The 13,736-nt window shown below is 48.7% G+C and overlaps 1 protein-coding gene across 9 annotated transcripts in view; it reads left to right on the forward strand.

Annotated features, from left to right (window-relative positions):
* Positions 1-13,736, forward strand: part of BCL9 (BCL9 transcription coactivator) — a 61,184-nt gene that overhangs the window by 20,502 nt on the left and 26,946 nt on the right. The window contains exons 1-2 of one of the 9 annotated variants that reach the window (XM_030460382.1): positions 10,957-11,054; positions 11,963-12,044. The exons of 3 other annotated variants lie outside the window; for them this stretch is intronic. The gene's annotated coding sequence lies outside the window, so the exon portion shown is untranslated. Of the gene's footprint in view, positions 1-7,973; positions 7,994-8,194; positions 8,259-8,450; positions 8,523-10,956; positions 11,055-11,962; positions 12,045-13,736 lie in introns of those variants that run through there. 5 more of the 9 variants (XM_030460375.1, XM_030460399.1, XM_030460389.1 and 2 more) reach the window with 5 other exon arrangements.

Genomic DNA, 13,736 nt, shown 5'->3' on the forward strand with positions numbered 1-13,736 from the left:
ATAGTGAAGGCTCATGTTTTTGTTGGTATAGCCCTCTGTCATCTAGGTCCTTTCTTATCTGAAAGCTGACAGTGCAGAAGAAAATCAGCACCACACTGATGATAAGCCAATGCCTAAACTAAAGAACAAGGGGAAAATGTGCTTGTTTTCTTTGGAGGGATCTTACTGTTTTATGTAATCTTTGTACAGCACCTGTGAATCAGTGACGGGTACTTTTGAAATGTATTTCCTTCATCAAAAGCTATTTGAAACAACAGGTAGCACCTTTCCATTCAGTCTGAGCTCCCCTGACATTTTTAAATGACAGATAATGAAAACTGTCTTCATTATAACTCAAGCAATTTCATCAGACTGTCACCAGCAAACAATGGCAAATTAAAGACTGAACAGCCCTCAACTCTACCCTCCTAAGTACCTGTGTGAGAATACCAGTTCCCTTTTCTACAGCTTCTAGGGAATACAAGAGGTGATTTTTCAGGTTGGAGGTATTCTGGTATGCAAGACACTGGAGGTCAACAGGGAGATGTTAAAATCTGTCTGAAAACCAGTGGTCAGATGGCATAAAAATGGAGCACAAATGTGAGAGTGATTGTGGGTGAGAGACACTGCTTATCTCACAGAGTGCTGAATTCTGCTCTGCCTTCAGTTTATGAATGGATTTAAAGCATGGTGCCAAACAGAACATATTGCAGTTGTCTAATCCTTAGGTGACAGAGGCAGGCATGTTAGTAGGCAGAGCTGCATCCAAGAGGACTCATCAGAAAAGCCCAGTCAGCCTGGCATTATTGCTACCTGATCTGTGGGAATTGGTCCAGGCCCCTGAGTCTGAACTGCCCGAAGGGAAACCTTGTCAAAGGAGCAGCTGTTGAGGTATGGTGCAAGCTTATTTTACCCTGCTTGTCTCTCCCCAGCCAACATTGCTTCAGACTTGCCTGGACTGAGCAGCATTCTCCCAGGTCCTTCCCCCCTTGCCTCCCTCCCTCTCCAAATTCTTAGGCTTAATCAAACTACCCCCCCCAGTTAGATTAAAGGGAGACAGGGAGCAGAAGGGGCGTTTCACAGTAAAACAACATTTATATGAGGTGGACACGATATAGAAAAAGGTAGCACCAGGGAGCGAATTGTAGGGGTCCAGAGAAGAAAGAGGCTGTGGCAGAGAGAGGGTTGTTATTGGAGCACACAAGGAGCAAAATGACTGAGATAGAAGCTATAGATAGATAGTTAGAAATAGTCCCAGTGGTGTGATTTGGAAGGAAAAGCAGTCACTACTTCAGTCACCAGTGGTGTTCAGTTTAGAGAGCTGAGTGGTAAATTACAGGTGGGTTAGGACTCCAAGAACATCTGTGACCCTGTGAAATGCTGGAGAGAAAAAAGTTGCAGTAACAGTGAGTAAGATTCACATCTCATCTATCTGAGCATGAGTATCTCAAGGTGAAATAACAGAAGGAGAGGAGGCGGGAATATTGATTTCTGCCTCACAAAACAGACAACAACGCCTACTTTTTCATAGCAAGAATTTTAACCATTTGCTTTAATGGGCCAGTCTGCAACACAGTGGGGGCCTGGTTTCTTCTTCATGTGAAATCCAGAGCGGAAATGATGCTGAAGTTATTTTTTGTTTATTGTAGCCTTGCAGGAGAGACATGAGCAACAGTGTACCCTGAAACACCTGCACACTGACCTTACGGGCAGCAGTAGCCCTTGTGTGTAACCCATCTGCATTGCTGCCCTGTTGTGCAGCAAGTGGGCACCTGAGCAGCTGGGTGCTGGAGGAGCAGCACTAGAAGGCACAAAAAGCCTGTTATGCCAAGAGGCTGTTGTATGTGTTGGTGACAGATGACTCCTCTCTGTCTGAGGGCAGACTTAGCTCGCTTCTATTTATCCTGTTAGAGAGATGCTCCTAATGAAAGGTGCTTCCTTAGCTGGTCATGGCTTTCTGAGAAATATTCCTTTGGAAATAAAATTCCATTCAGTTGGTTTTACACCATGGAAGTGCATGTGTGTACCTTGGTGCTGTGGGGTAGGCATTATAGAAAATGTGCAAGGGGGCTTGCTGTCTTGGACTAGGCTCAGCATGAGGCTGAGTGGAAGCGGGAGGTGAGTCTGGCAATTTTCTGAGCTGCTGCCATGTCTTTTCTCACTGAAGTCAAAGATGGTCATACACATAAATAGGGAGTGTAAAGTCATGGCTGAGAATCTTAAAAGGCTCGAGGGTATGGCAGTTCTACAGCCAAATTCTCCTGGTGGCACCACAGCATGCAGTGTCTGTTTGTGGTTCCCTGCAGAACATGGGGACAGTGTAATGGGAGCAATGGTTCTGGGCAAATGCTGAATTTGGAGTCTTCTGTATGCCAAAATGTCCTACCTTTGTTTAGTATGAATTAATATTTTTCATGTGTTGCAGGAACATATGTTTCCCCAGACTCTGTTTACCTGATTTCCCTTCTGATTCAGTATTTCATCTCTCCTCCTCCTTCTTCCTTTTTTTTTTTCTTTTTTTTCTTTTTTTTTTAAATCATAGAAGATATAAAACTGAGCATTTATCTCTGTGGCTGCATGGTATTTGCCTCATACCTGGCTATTGACTTGAAAGATGACTTTATAAATAGGGCAAGAGCTTCCTGCAATTGGAATGTTATAATAGATGGGATTTGTTCATTGCGTCAGAGTTTTGATGTGGGATAATGTCTTGAAGAGGAGGCAGATCAACTAGTAGTCTCTCTGGAGACCCAGAAGAATATTTTAACCATAGGCCAAATTCCATGCTCGAGCTGAAACTTGATTAAGGCTCAGATTGTTTGGATGTTCATGTGTGAATAGGAGAATACAAGATAAACTGCTTCTTGTTGCACAAGAAAAGTGAGAGCAAGGCCTTCTTGCCCAGCTGAATTTGCCATAGTCTGTGTGCTGTTGCTGTAGGGTGAGGTTGTGCAGCCAGTCCTGGTCAGATCCATCAGTCAGTCTCCTTCCCAACAGAGAGCTCTGTTCACTGTGCAGCCAGTGAGGCAGTAGTAATTGGTATAGGGGAGCTACAGGTGGTCTTGTGCCAGTGGTGGGGACAGAGGTAGTGAAGTGTGTATGTGTACTTTAGGGTGTGTACATATATTTATATGGATACAGACATTGGTATGGATATATTTGCATTTCCTTCCTCTGAGTCTGTAAGTCCCACACAAGTCAGGGAGCAGAGGGATTGTTCACCTGAACCAAGTTAAGAATGTCCTCTGACCTTTGCAGGACTGAGGTTCAGCAAAACGGGGGAGACTCAAGGTAATGTCTGCTACCAAAAGACACTGAACTAGAAAGCAAGCCACAACAATCTCTCTGCCTCCCTCAGGGCTGATTTCCTAATCTTTTAGGAATGATTTACAATAAATAAAAGGCTTTATGAAAGGAGGATTTTTTCCAAGTTAACTGTGGATGTTAAACTACCCTGTGGTCCTTTCTCATCTCTTTCACACTGTCCAGCTTTTCACTTCATCCTGCAGCAAGATTCATGAAGGCAGCTCCCCTGTGCCCATGCAGAGAGATCACGGTGGTATGCGAACTGTAATCACCTGGATTCCTTACAGAGAAGGGTTGTTTCCTTTTGAGAAGGCTCATTAGAGCAGGAAGCCATGTAAAACTCAAAGCTTGTAAGAAAAAGATTTTGTAGAGCCTGATCTTGCTCTTGTCCTGCAGTGGCTCTGATCATTTACACCAGAGCAAAAAAGAGGGCAACCCCCCAAAAAAACCTAAAGCAAACAAACAAAGCAAAACATCCTTCTAATGATGTGTGTTCTTCACTTCCAACAGTGATAGCTTTTTACACCCACTTTGAGCAGGTGTACATGAATACAGAAGTCGGGAGGCAGTACAGAGAGCAAAGCTCTTAAGGAGTTAGTGGAGCTTCCCTGCTGGAACGTTATAATCACAGTCAAAGAGGGAAATCTTGCCTCAGCAGACAGAAAATATGTGATGCAATTTTAGCACAGGGTTACTACAGATAAAATACCCCACAAACTGGGAAAAAATTGTAGGAAACCCTTTGCATGGCCCAAATGTGCCACGGCAAAGCTAATAGGGAGAGATCTTTATACTGCAGAGGAAGCTGTGTACTGGCTACACACATGGTGAATACACCCTTTACCTGCAAGGAGCACACATCCCTGATCCTGGGTGTTGTGAATGTTGGCAGATTTTTCTTAATGGTGACAGATTTTCTTGAGGGAAGGTTTTTAAGCATTAATGACTGAAAAGGCTCAATTTGCTGTTGTGTTTGAGGTGAAACTCGTTTCATGTGGGATGGACTGTGTGGTTGGGGAAGAAGCTCTGCTGCAGAGAGTGCATGGTCAGGAGCAGGGTGTAACTTCAGAAGAGAGTAGTGCCTCCAGCCTTCATACGCTAAGGCTCTGTGTTGCCATTTTGGCTGCCCTCAATCCCATCTTCAAAAGTTCCTGTTACTCAGATGTTTCCACCTCCTCCAGTTGTGCCAGTTCAGCCACTTGTGGGGATGAAGAGCTACATTGAAGCTGGTCTGGCATTAAGGATTTATTCTTGTTAGTAGAGCTTTAAAAAAAAAAGAAAGTCATATCATTTAAACAATTCACTTATGAGTGTGGCTACATAAATAGTTTAACTGGCACAAGTGAGCAGCAGTAACTGTGAGAGACCACGGCAAGATCCTCTTAAACTGGGTCTGCTGCAGATGGAATGGTGAAACTGAGCCATGTCCCACACTCTCTTAACGTTATTTGCATGAGTAGCTCCATTGTGTTTCAGTGGGACTCTACTTATACATGTAAAATTAAATGTTTGCAGGGCCAGGCCCTAAAAGAGAATAAAAGCCATGATTGGGGTGTGCCATGCTCTGAACCATATATAGAAAGTGTAATGCAAATGTATGTTGCTGGCTGGCCTATCTCGTCTGATCTGTCTGCTCGGTAGCAACTTCCTTAGGATTGTTTTGCTCTAATGGAAGAGGACCCTGCTTTTGAATAGAAAGGCTGATCTTCTGTCCCTGCTGCAGCCAGGGAGTTGCAAGGAGAATGTGGTGGTGAGAGCTGTAATGTTTCCAAGATGTTCTTGGATTTGTTGGAGTGCTGTAAAGAGCCCGGACAGCTGGCTTCTCTGGAGCAGCTTTTACAGTCTCGGTCCAGGGAGGGCAAGGCCCCAATACAGGGTGATGCTCTTGAGGTTGGCTGTGGTGGTCCTGTAGTCTGGGGCTCTGCTACCTGAAATACTGCCTGCTTTACAACCTTATGATCACAGTTACGATCATTTGGGAGCCTGTTGTTGTCAGTTTCTATGGTAAAACCCTTCAAGGGCAGCATGAGGGATTTCTCATCTGAGAATCCCTCCCTTGGGTATTCAGTGCTCATAGCAGTTTGCTGTGACAGATTCTCAAATGTGGTGGGTTAAGTAGAAGCTTAACTCTTGAGAGTGAAGCAAAACACCTTGATAGTTGCTATCCAGAGCCCCAAAGAGAGGAAGGAAGAGACATGAAGCCGTTGGAAGGGAGAGGCTTGGTGTGGTTATTTGAGACCGCTGCCTGCGGAGTTGCACAGTCATTTATAACTGTTTGAAATGTGGGGGATGGGGTCGGGGGGATGGGAGGAGAGTTGGAGGAACCACAGCATCTGCGAACTAGTAGCATTTTATGCTCCTTTTCAGCAGTCTAACTCTGCAAGGGAGACGACAGCAAAGTACCTGGTCTGAGGAGGAAGGAGAACAAAAATTTTCCTGCGGCTGTTTTGTGTGTTGGGATTAAAGCACAGGCTAACATTTTCAAAGGTAACTTCAGGAAATGGAAGATAGGTGCCTGGCTTCCTTAGGCTCCTGAGGAAAATCCCAGCCTCTAGTGCTAGTGTCTAGGGGAAGTGGTCTTCCTTTTAAGAAAACTGTTGTGGTCTCCTGGTGTCGGTGAGAGCCGGTGTTCCATCTAAAGCACTGCAAGGCTTATCTGTTCCTTACAGTGTGTTTTGCTGCCTGGCTGGTCTACTCCATACAGTACTGCTGTTGCAGCCTCCACTATGGGATGTGTAAAGAAGAGGTGGAATTGTAGGTGTTATGTTAAAAAAACAAAACCAAAACAAACAAAAACCAAAACCCCCAAAAAGCATCTCAGTGTAAAAATAGGGTAGGTTTATATGTCAGGTGAAAGAGCAGGCTGAACCAATGGCAACAAAGGTGGTGGTTCAAGTGTAGCTGATCAGTCAGGTTTCACGAACGCTTCAGCTTTAGAAGTTGCTGCTGTGATCAGAGGAAAGGTACGAGTAGGGCTAGAGTTGGTGGGTGAGCTGGGAGGACTGGACAGACACGCAACAGTTCCCCCCTCCTAGCTGTGGATACTGGGAACTCGTATCCTGGGACTTGTCTGGATAAGGTAAATGGAGAGAAGCAAGGAAGAGTCATCAGCTGGCTGAAATTCTGTCCAGTGGGAAGTGTTTAGGGTGTGGTCTGCAAACCAGAAGGGACTGAAAACTGTTCAGAAGTATCCCCCCTCGAGGAGTATGTGGCTAGGGAAGAGGTGTGAATTGGCTACTGTTCCAGCGCTCAGGAAGGTGTAAAGAGTTCTTTAACGATGTCACCAAGTAGGCATGGAAGAGGGAAGAAGAGAGGGACAGAAAAAGGAAAACCGCCTTAAGGGGCTGAGCAGAGGGAGGAGTTGATTTTATCTGTCCGAGTGATGCAGTCTGAATGCTCAGTGCTTGAAAGGGTCTTCTTCGAAAGAGTTGGGTTATCTAAAAGTGGGAGTTGGTCAGGGTTAACACTGGGTCGTTTGAGGATAAAGGGAGAGGGAGAACACACTGCATTTCTATCCTTCTGTTGTATTGGCAAAACAGGTTATTCAGGCATCGTGGATATGCAAAAATGATCAGCCTGCTTGCTCTCGTTAGACTGCAGCGGTTCTGTGCATCTGTGTGCCACCGGTGGTTTGGAAGGCTCTTCCTTGCAACCCACAAGATCGCCCATTTTAGGAACATTTTGTGGAGGTGAAGGAGAAGGATTAGTGGATGTTGAAAGCGCTTTTCTGACAGAGTAAGTTGCAGACTGAAAAGGGAGGGGGGTTGCTACAAATCTTCAAAACTCTAGCTGCCAGCCGGTTTCAAACTACATTGATGGTTAATCCTCCAAACATGGAGCATTTGTTCAGGATAAGGCCCTTGAGCATATTTAGGACTTGATAGGTTGTGTCTGTTTGTCATTACTGCCTGGTTCCTCCCTGTTTAGTTGTAAACTGCTGCCTAATCCAGTGCTTTCTCCTATCGGAAAAGGCTGTCAGATCTCTGAGGGGCTCCATCAGCCCGCTGATGGACAGAGCCAAGTTGCTCAGCCACCAGGTAGGAGAAACGTGCTTCTCCTCCAGAAGTTCCCTCCAGCGATCTTTCTGCCTTACCGATGGGCAGCCGTCCCCCTCCCATCTTCAGAAATGTGTGCAAGGGAAATTCCACGTTTGGTGTGCCTGCTGCTCCATAATGTTCCTGCCTGCCCGCCACCCGGCACCTCTGGGCCGTGCCCCCCCGTCGAGATGACGGCAGGGCTCCGGGGCTGGTTGCAACGCCCCGTGCCCCACCTCGGCTTCCCAGCGCTGCAGAAGCCCCTCCGACGGGCAGCCGCGGTGGCTGCGGGCAGGACGGTGCCGAGGAGGGCTGGCGGGGCGCCTTCCCCGCAGCGTCCCCCGGCCCGGGCGTGAGCCTCCCCCGGGATGTGCGGAGGACTCAGGGCTCGGTGGCGGGAGGGGGGCGGACGGGCGCCCCCTCATTCTCAGCCCCCCTCCCCTCGGGCCCCGCGCCGTTTCCGTTAGGGTGCCGTTAGGGGGCGGGCCCCGCGCGCCGCCTCGGGGGAGGTGAGGTGCCGGGGCGGGGCGGGGCGAGGCGGGGGGCACCGGCTCCCGCGGCCCGCGCTGACAGGGGCCCGCGCGGCCCCTCCCCTGCGGCGGCTGCGGGCACCGGGGGCAGGCGGAGACCCCCCCCCCCCCGCCCCGCCGTGGGAGGAGACTGCCCAGACTCCCGTAAGCGGCGGAGGGGAGTTACGGGGAGGAGTGGGTGCGCGGGAGGCGCGGCCCCTTTAACAAGCGCCCCTGGGTGCGCGGTCCCTTTAAAAGGGGAGGAGGGGTGGGGCCGCCCCGAGGCGGGGACAGGCTATGTTAATGGCGGGGGCGGTGCCGTGGCGAGAGGAGACGGAGGGAGGGAGGGAAAGGAGGAGGGGCGGTGCTTCCCGCGGGCGCTCGCCGCGGCGGACCTGTCCTTTAAGAGCGCGGCGGTGGCTCCCACTGTGTAGGCGAAGGCGGGAGGAGAGCGTGGGCAGCGGGGGTGTGGGAGGGAAGCTTGATGGGGAGGGGGGCGGAGGTGATGAAGGAGAGGGGGGGGGGGGGGGGGGGGAGGAGGAGGGATACGTTCTCCGCCCTCTCGCTGGGGAGGGGCGGGGCGGGGGGCCGGGCGAGACCACTGCCCGGAAAGGGGAAGCGAGAGGCGGTCCCGCCGGCGGAGTGAGTAGGGGACAGTACCATTCCCGGGCGGGGCGCGCGCGCGCCACGGGCGGTACCATTCCTCTCTCCGGGTTGCGGGACGCGGCGGGAGGGGGGTGGGGAGGCGAAGGTGGGGGGTGGGGGGAAGCGATGTGGGGAAAAGCGGGAGGGGGGGAGAGAAGAGCGGGAGGGGGGGGGCTGGGGGGGGTTCGAGGGCCAGAGGGGCTGCGATGGGCCGGTACCATGTGTGCGGGAAGGAGGGGAGGGAGGCGCTGGCGGACAATGGAGCCTGTGTGTGTTTGCGGGAGGGGGAGGACCGCCGTCGCCGGGGGGAGACGCTGCGCCGCCCCCTCCGCCCGGGGCTGAGAGGAGCCTCGGCCCCGCCCCTCCCCCCACGGCCCGGCGGGTGAGTGAGGGGGAGGCGGCGCGGCGAGAACCGGGCGACCACGGCACCAGCCGTCGCCGCCCGCCAAACTTTAAGAGTTGGGGAGGCCGGGGGGGGGAACGGGGACAGGGACGGCGGGGTCGCTGAGGGAAGGGGCCGCCGCGGCCGAAGGCTGAAGGAACGCTGCCCCCGGGACGGCGGCGCTCTGGCGGCCCCGGGGCTCTGTTCGGTTCCGCGGCGTGCCCCGAGGGCTCCCCTGCGCTTGCGTGGTGGGGTGTTGGGTACTCCTAGGGGTGTGCGGTGTGGGCGTGGGTTGGAGGATGCCTCTGAGGTGCGTGGGGTGCCCGGGGCTGTACGCGCTCTGAAGGGGTATGTGGGGCCCCCGGTATGCGGGAGGGTGCCCCAAATCAAGGGGTGGGAGGTGCTCAAGGGGATTATGCGGTATCGAGGGATGTGTAGGGTTTTTTTGAGGTGCATGGGAAGCCAGCCCTAAATGCTGTGCTGTATGGAGGGAGGCGTATGGAGTGCTTTCCTTTGCATTGTGGTGTAGGGGGTGCCCCGGGAGCTGTGCTATAAATGGAGGGGTGTATGGGGTGGCTCTGGCTTGCAGAGGATGTCGTAAGAGGTTGTGCTGTGTGGAGGGATGTGTGTGGTTGTTCTGGGCTGCACAGTGGTGTATCAAATGCCCTCGAAGAGATTTGCTACGGTGGAGTGGTGTGTGGGATGCTCTGTGGTGCAAGGGATGCCTTAGAGGGCTTCTGCTGTGTGGAGGGATGTGTGGGGTGTTCTGCGGTCACACTGGGGTGCATGGAATGGCCACGTGGCTGTGCTGTGTGGGTAGTCCTAAGTTGTGCTGAGGCTGTTGGGTGCCTGTGCTGTGGGCTGTAGTGTTGGGGGTGCTCCGTAGGCTGTGCTGTTTGAGTAGGTGTGGGGAGTGCTTCACTGAGGTTCACTGATGTGCTTGGGGTGGCCTAGGGGCTGTGCTGTATGCAGAGGATGGTGGTTGGCTGCAGTAGAGGTAGTTCTGAGCGTTTAGTCCCAGTGAGAGATTGGGACATAGGATGTGACAGATTGCAATGCTAGGGCTAGTCTATTGGGAATTATGGGTGTGGGCTGTTCCAGGACAAAGAAGCTGGTGCAAGTGGGGTGGCACCTGGGGGTGTAGGCTCTGCAGTGGAGCTATAGGCAGAGGCTGGGCACCAAGTTCTACAGTAGGAAAATGGGGTATGTGATGACCCCATGCAGTGAGGGGGTGGGAGATGGTATATGGCACCTTCCATCACCTGGGATGTTCTGTGAGAAAGGGATGAAGGGCTGTGTTGCAGGAAAAAGTGAAGTACGAGTGTCTAGAGGAAGGATGTGGAGCGGTGGTTGAAGAAATGTGTTATGTATGCAGTGGAGAAATGAGTTGATAAACTAGGCGGATCGATATAGTGATGGGGAGGATGTTGAGGAGCTGAGACTTGGGTGAATGTGAGAAAGGTATATGGAGTGGGATTGTGGTGTGGGGAAGCATTAGGAGCCAGAATACAGGATTGGAAGTGCTTTAATTATGAGGGAGGTGGTGTACATAATTTAAGGGAATTGTAGGGGTCCAGTGTTGGGAAGCAGTTGGGAAGAGTTCAGGGGAGCAGGAATACAGGAAAGCCAAAGCATGTAGGGTCAGACTGGTACAGACAATAGTTGTGCAAGAGGAGTTTGTAGTTTACAATGAGTGTGGGAGCAGATCTTGTATATAGGGACAGTAGGGAAGAGCAGCATCTGGCAAGGCAGGGGATCTGTGTTTATGTAGAAGTGTTTCTCTTTGGTAGAGAAGAGGCATGGCTCATGTGCATGAGCGGGGGTCTGTGCCCTGACCTACTGCAAAGGCTGCATGGGAGGCTATCATTGGAGTGTGAGTGGCTAAACTTGTAGGGATACTGTCATGTGGTTAAGGGTTGCGTTGAGGCACGGAACACACATGAGCGTACAACACACGGAGATGTCAAGTGCTTAGGGAAATGATGGGGCAGGTGGATGCATGCAAACAGTGATGCTTTATTTCTAGGATGAGGTAGAGCACCCTGTATTTCTGTGCTGTCCAATTTTCTGTCCTTAAGGCCACCGGATGATGGGAATAAAAAGGCTTCTGATTGCAATGTTTGCAATGTGGAAGGTGGATGTTTATCTAGGAGGGCAGATGAAGCGTGAGGACACAGATGGGAAGAAGCCAATGTGACGGTCAGTTGAGGATTGTTATTTGGGTACAAAATATTAAGGTGGGATGATTATATGGTTAGTGGTTTAATAGTAAACAAAAAGAGAGGAAATTGTCATGCAACAAGAAAGAAAGTATGTAAAAAGAAATGGCAGTTGGGAGCTTGTTGTGGAACAGTTCAAAGCCCAACAGTGTGAGAGGGAAGATGCTTTTATTCTCCAGATACCAAACTTAACTTGGACTCTGAAACTGGTTTGCAAACAATCGTGAATCTCAGTTTCTGGGAGAGGAACATCAAAGTCTTGTAGGTCTTACTTTGTAAACTGACCTTGATTTGGGCATTAGCCTTACTGACTTTGGGGCAGAGAAGAAAATGTTGTGCCAAGTCAGGTTTGTCTGATTAAGCCTCCCTGTTGATAGCTAGTTGCTCTACCGTCAAAATACAGTTGAAGAAAGTGGGGGAGACAGTTCTTCCAGTTTTGAGGAGTTCCAGTAACATTTTTATATTCCTTGGAAGTATTTTGTCCTCAGTTTCTCAGTGAAAAGCCCACACAGAAGATATAGGGTGTTCTGAAGCATCCTTAAATGTATCAGGCTTTAAAAGCAGGAGGAAAAAAAGATGTAGATTTTTTTCTTCTGTTCTGTTGGAGGATAATATTAAGACAGCAATTGCTCAAAATATTACAAAAACAAATGTTAGAAAGCTAGGCAAGGCATAGCATGAAATTTAAAAAAAAATAATCACAGGGGATGGAATGAAAGAATTAACATACCTGAACAGCTTTATTCTTTTCATTTTGTTTCTTCTCTTCTGCTTTATTTATGGGCTGCAATGCCCCATTGCTGTCTGTGGTGGGATGTTGTAGTTGTTGAACTGGTGCAGTTAAATAGAGGCTAATGCAGTTGTTTTGTGTTCATCCTGTGCTTGCAGCAGAGCTGTGCTAGAAGTGCACATGCCCATATCCCATAGCAGACTGATCTCTTTTCTCCTGGGAATCACAGGAGTTGCTTTGGTGAGGTATTATATCTGTTTTGGACAAGTCGGCATGATAGCTCGTTGTGTGTTTTGTTTCTGGCTTTTTTTTTTTAACAGTGATTTCCAAAGAGATTATTTTAATGAATGTGTCCTTTTCTTCATACTCAGAGCATAAAAATGGCTCGAGGGCTCATATTCTTTCCCTGTCTCCCTTGCTGGCCCCTCCTCAAACAACAAAAGAAACGCAGCTTTCTTTTTTTTTAAATTGGAGCTAGCAGCAATGTCAGTTTGGGGATTTTGGAATTTTCCCAGTGGGGTGGGTGGGTTTTTTTGTTTATATGTTTTCTGGGTTGTTTTTTTTTTGTGGAGAGGGGTCTGGGGATATTGGGTCTCACTGCACTGTTGTGAACTCTTAACACCTTAATTGAAGGGGTGGGGATGCTGAATCACTTACAAAGACCTCCTTTATCCAAAATGTTAATCAATCATTGACGTTAAATAAGTGTGAACAAAACCAAACAAAAAAAACTCCACCCCAAACAAGTTTTTGTCTAAGTCCCCCTCCCATTCAGCTGCTCATCTTTGGTCACGTTTACATTAGAAATTCTTTTGGAGATGTATTTTGTCTGTGTGTATATAAACTTGTTTTTTTTTCAATGCGTGGTAAAAATTCTGTTGCTGATGTACCGTATAGTTTTCCCAATACAGATTATTTAGCTCATTTATGCTGTAAAGATGTTTTTGGAGAAACTGCAATCCGCTTTGGTGTGAGCTAGGCTATGACAGGACTGTTGTAACCATCTTTGTTGTGGGCTGGGATGTCCTTGTAGGTTTTTGTGGTTTTGGGGAGTTGTCTTGCTTTCCTTTCTTTGTAATCAGTTGATTTGTTTATCAGTTAACACAGTCTTCTCAGCTTCGCAGGACCTGAATTTTAATGTGAAAGAAAATAAGTAGGTTTCTGTTCATACAATCAGAAACTTAGTAGATATCTTCTGTATATTATGAACACAAAGGGTGTGGACTCTTCCCTCTGCTTCCCTCTCTCTCCCTCCCCCCCATCTTGCATTTCATCTTCACAGTTCATGTACTTGGATTGTTTTCAGTGAGGGTTAGTCCACAGCCAGAGAAACTACAGTTGTCACTAAATATCCAAATATAGAAACTAAGGCAACTATAAGCCACAAGGCTAAAATATTAATACATAACAGCTTTTCTTAAGTTTTATATGTTTGATGGTGGGTAAGAATGGAGTACCTTTGATCTGTGTTTCCTAGCTATTCAAAGGCATGCTACTCTGTGATGTATTTACTTTCTATACCTATTTCTGCACATTTCTTTCTAGATTTTTTTTCCTTTTGAGTTTCTAATGTGCTGTGTCAATTCTGTTGCCATAAAACTGTCCCTGTGGTTTAGGAATTTGGTTGGTCTGTTATACATTCATTAGGAAAAAAAACAAAAAAACAACTGACAGCAACTGTCCTGTGGAGTAATTTACACTCAAGTGAGTATTCAAACTAATTCACATCTTAAATGTCGGCTGTGCTACCTAGCAGGGTTGCATTGCTTCTGCTTTCTAGAATTTTACCAGAATGTCTTTGGAGAGATGTGGGCAGCTTTCATAAAATCCCTCTATCTAGTTTGTGTGGCCTTGGACTTCACAGAAATGTCTGTGCCTCAGTAAGGTCTGTGGCCTGTTTACATAGATATGAAGTCCTTTAACCTAGCAAGA

The sequence above is a fragment of the Calypte anna genome, chromosome 1, assembly GCF_003957555.1.
Source record: "Calypte anna isolate BGI_N300 chromosome 1, bCalAnn1_v1.p, whole genome shotgun sequence".
Taxonomy (NCBI): Eukaryota; Metazoa; Chordata; class Aves; order Apodiformes; family Trochilidae; genus Calypte; species Calypte anna.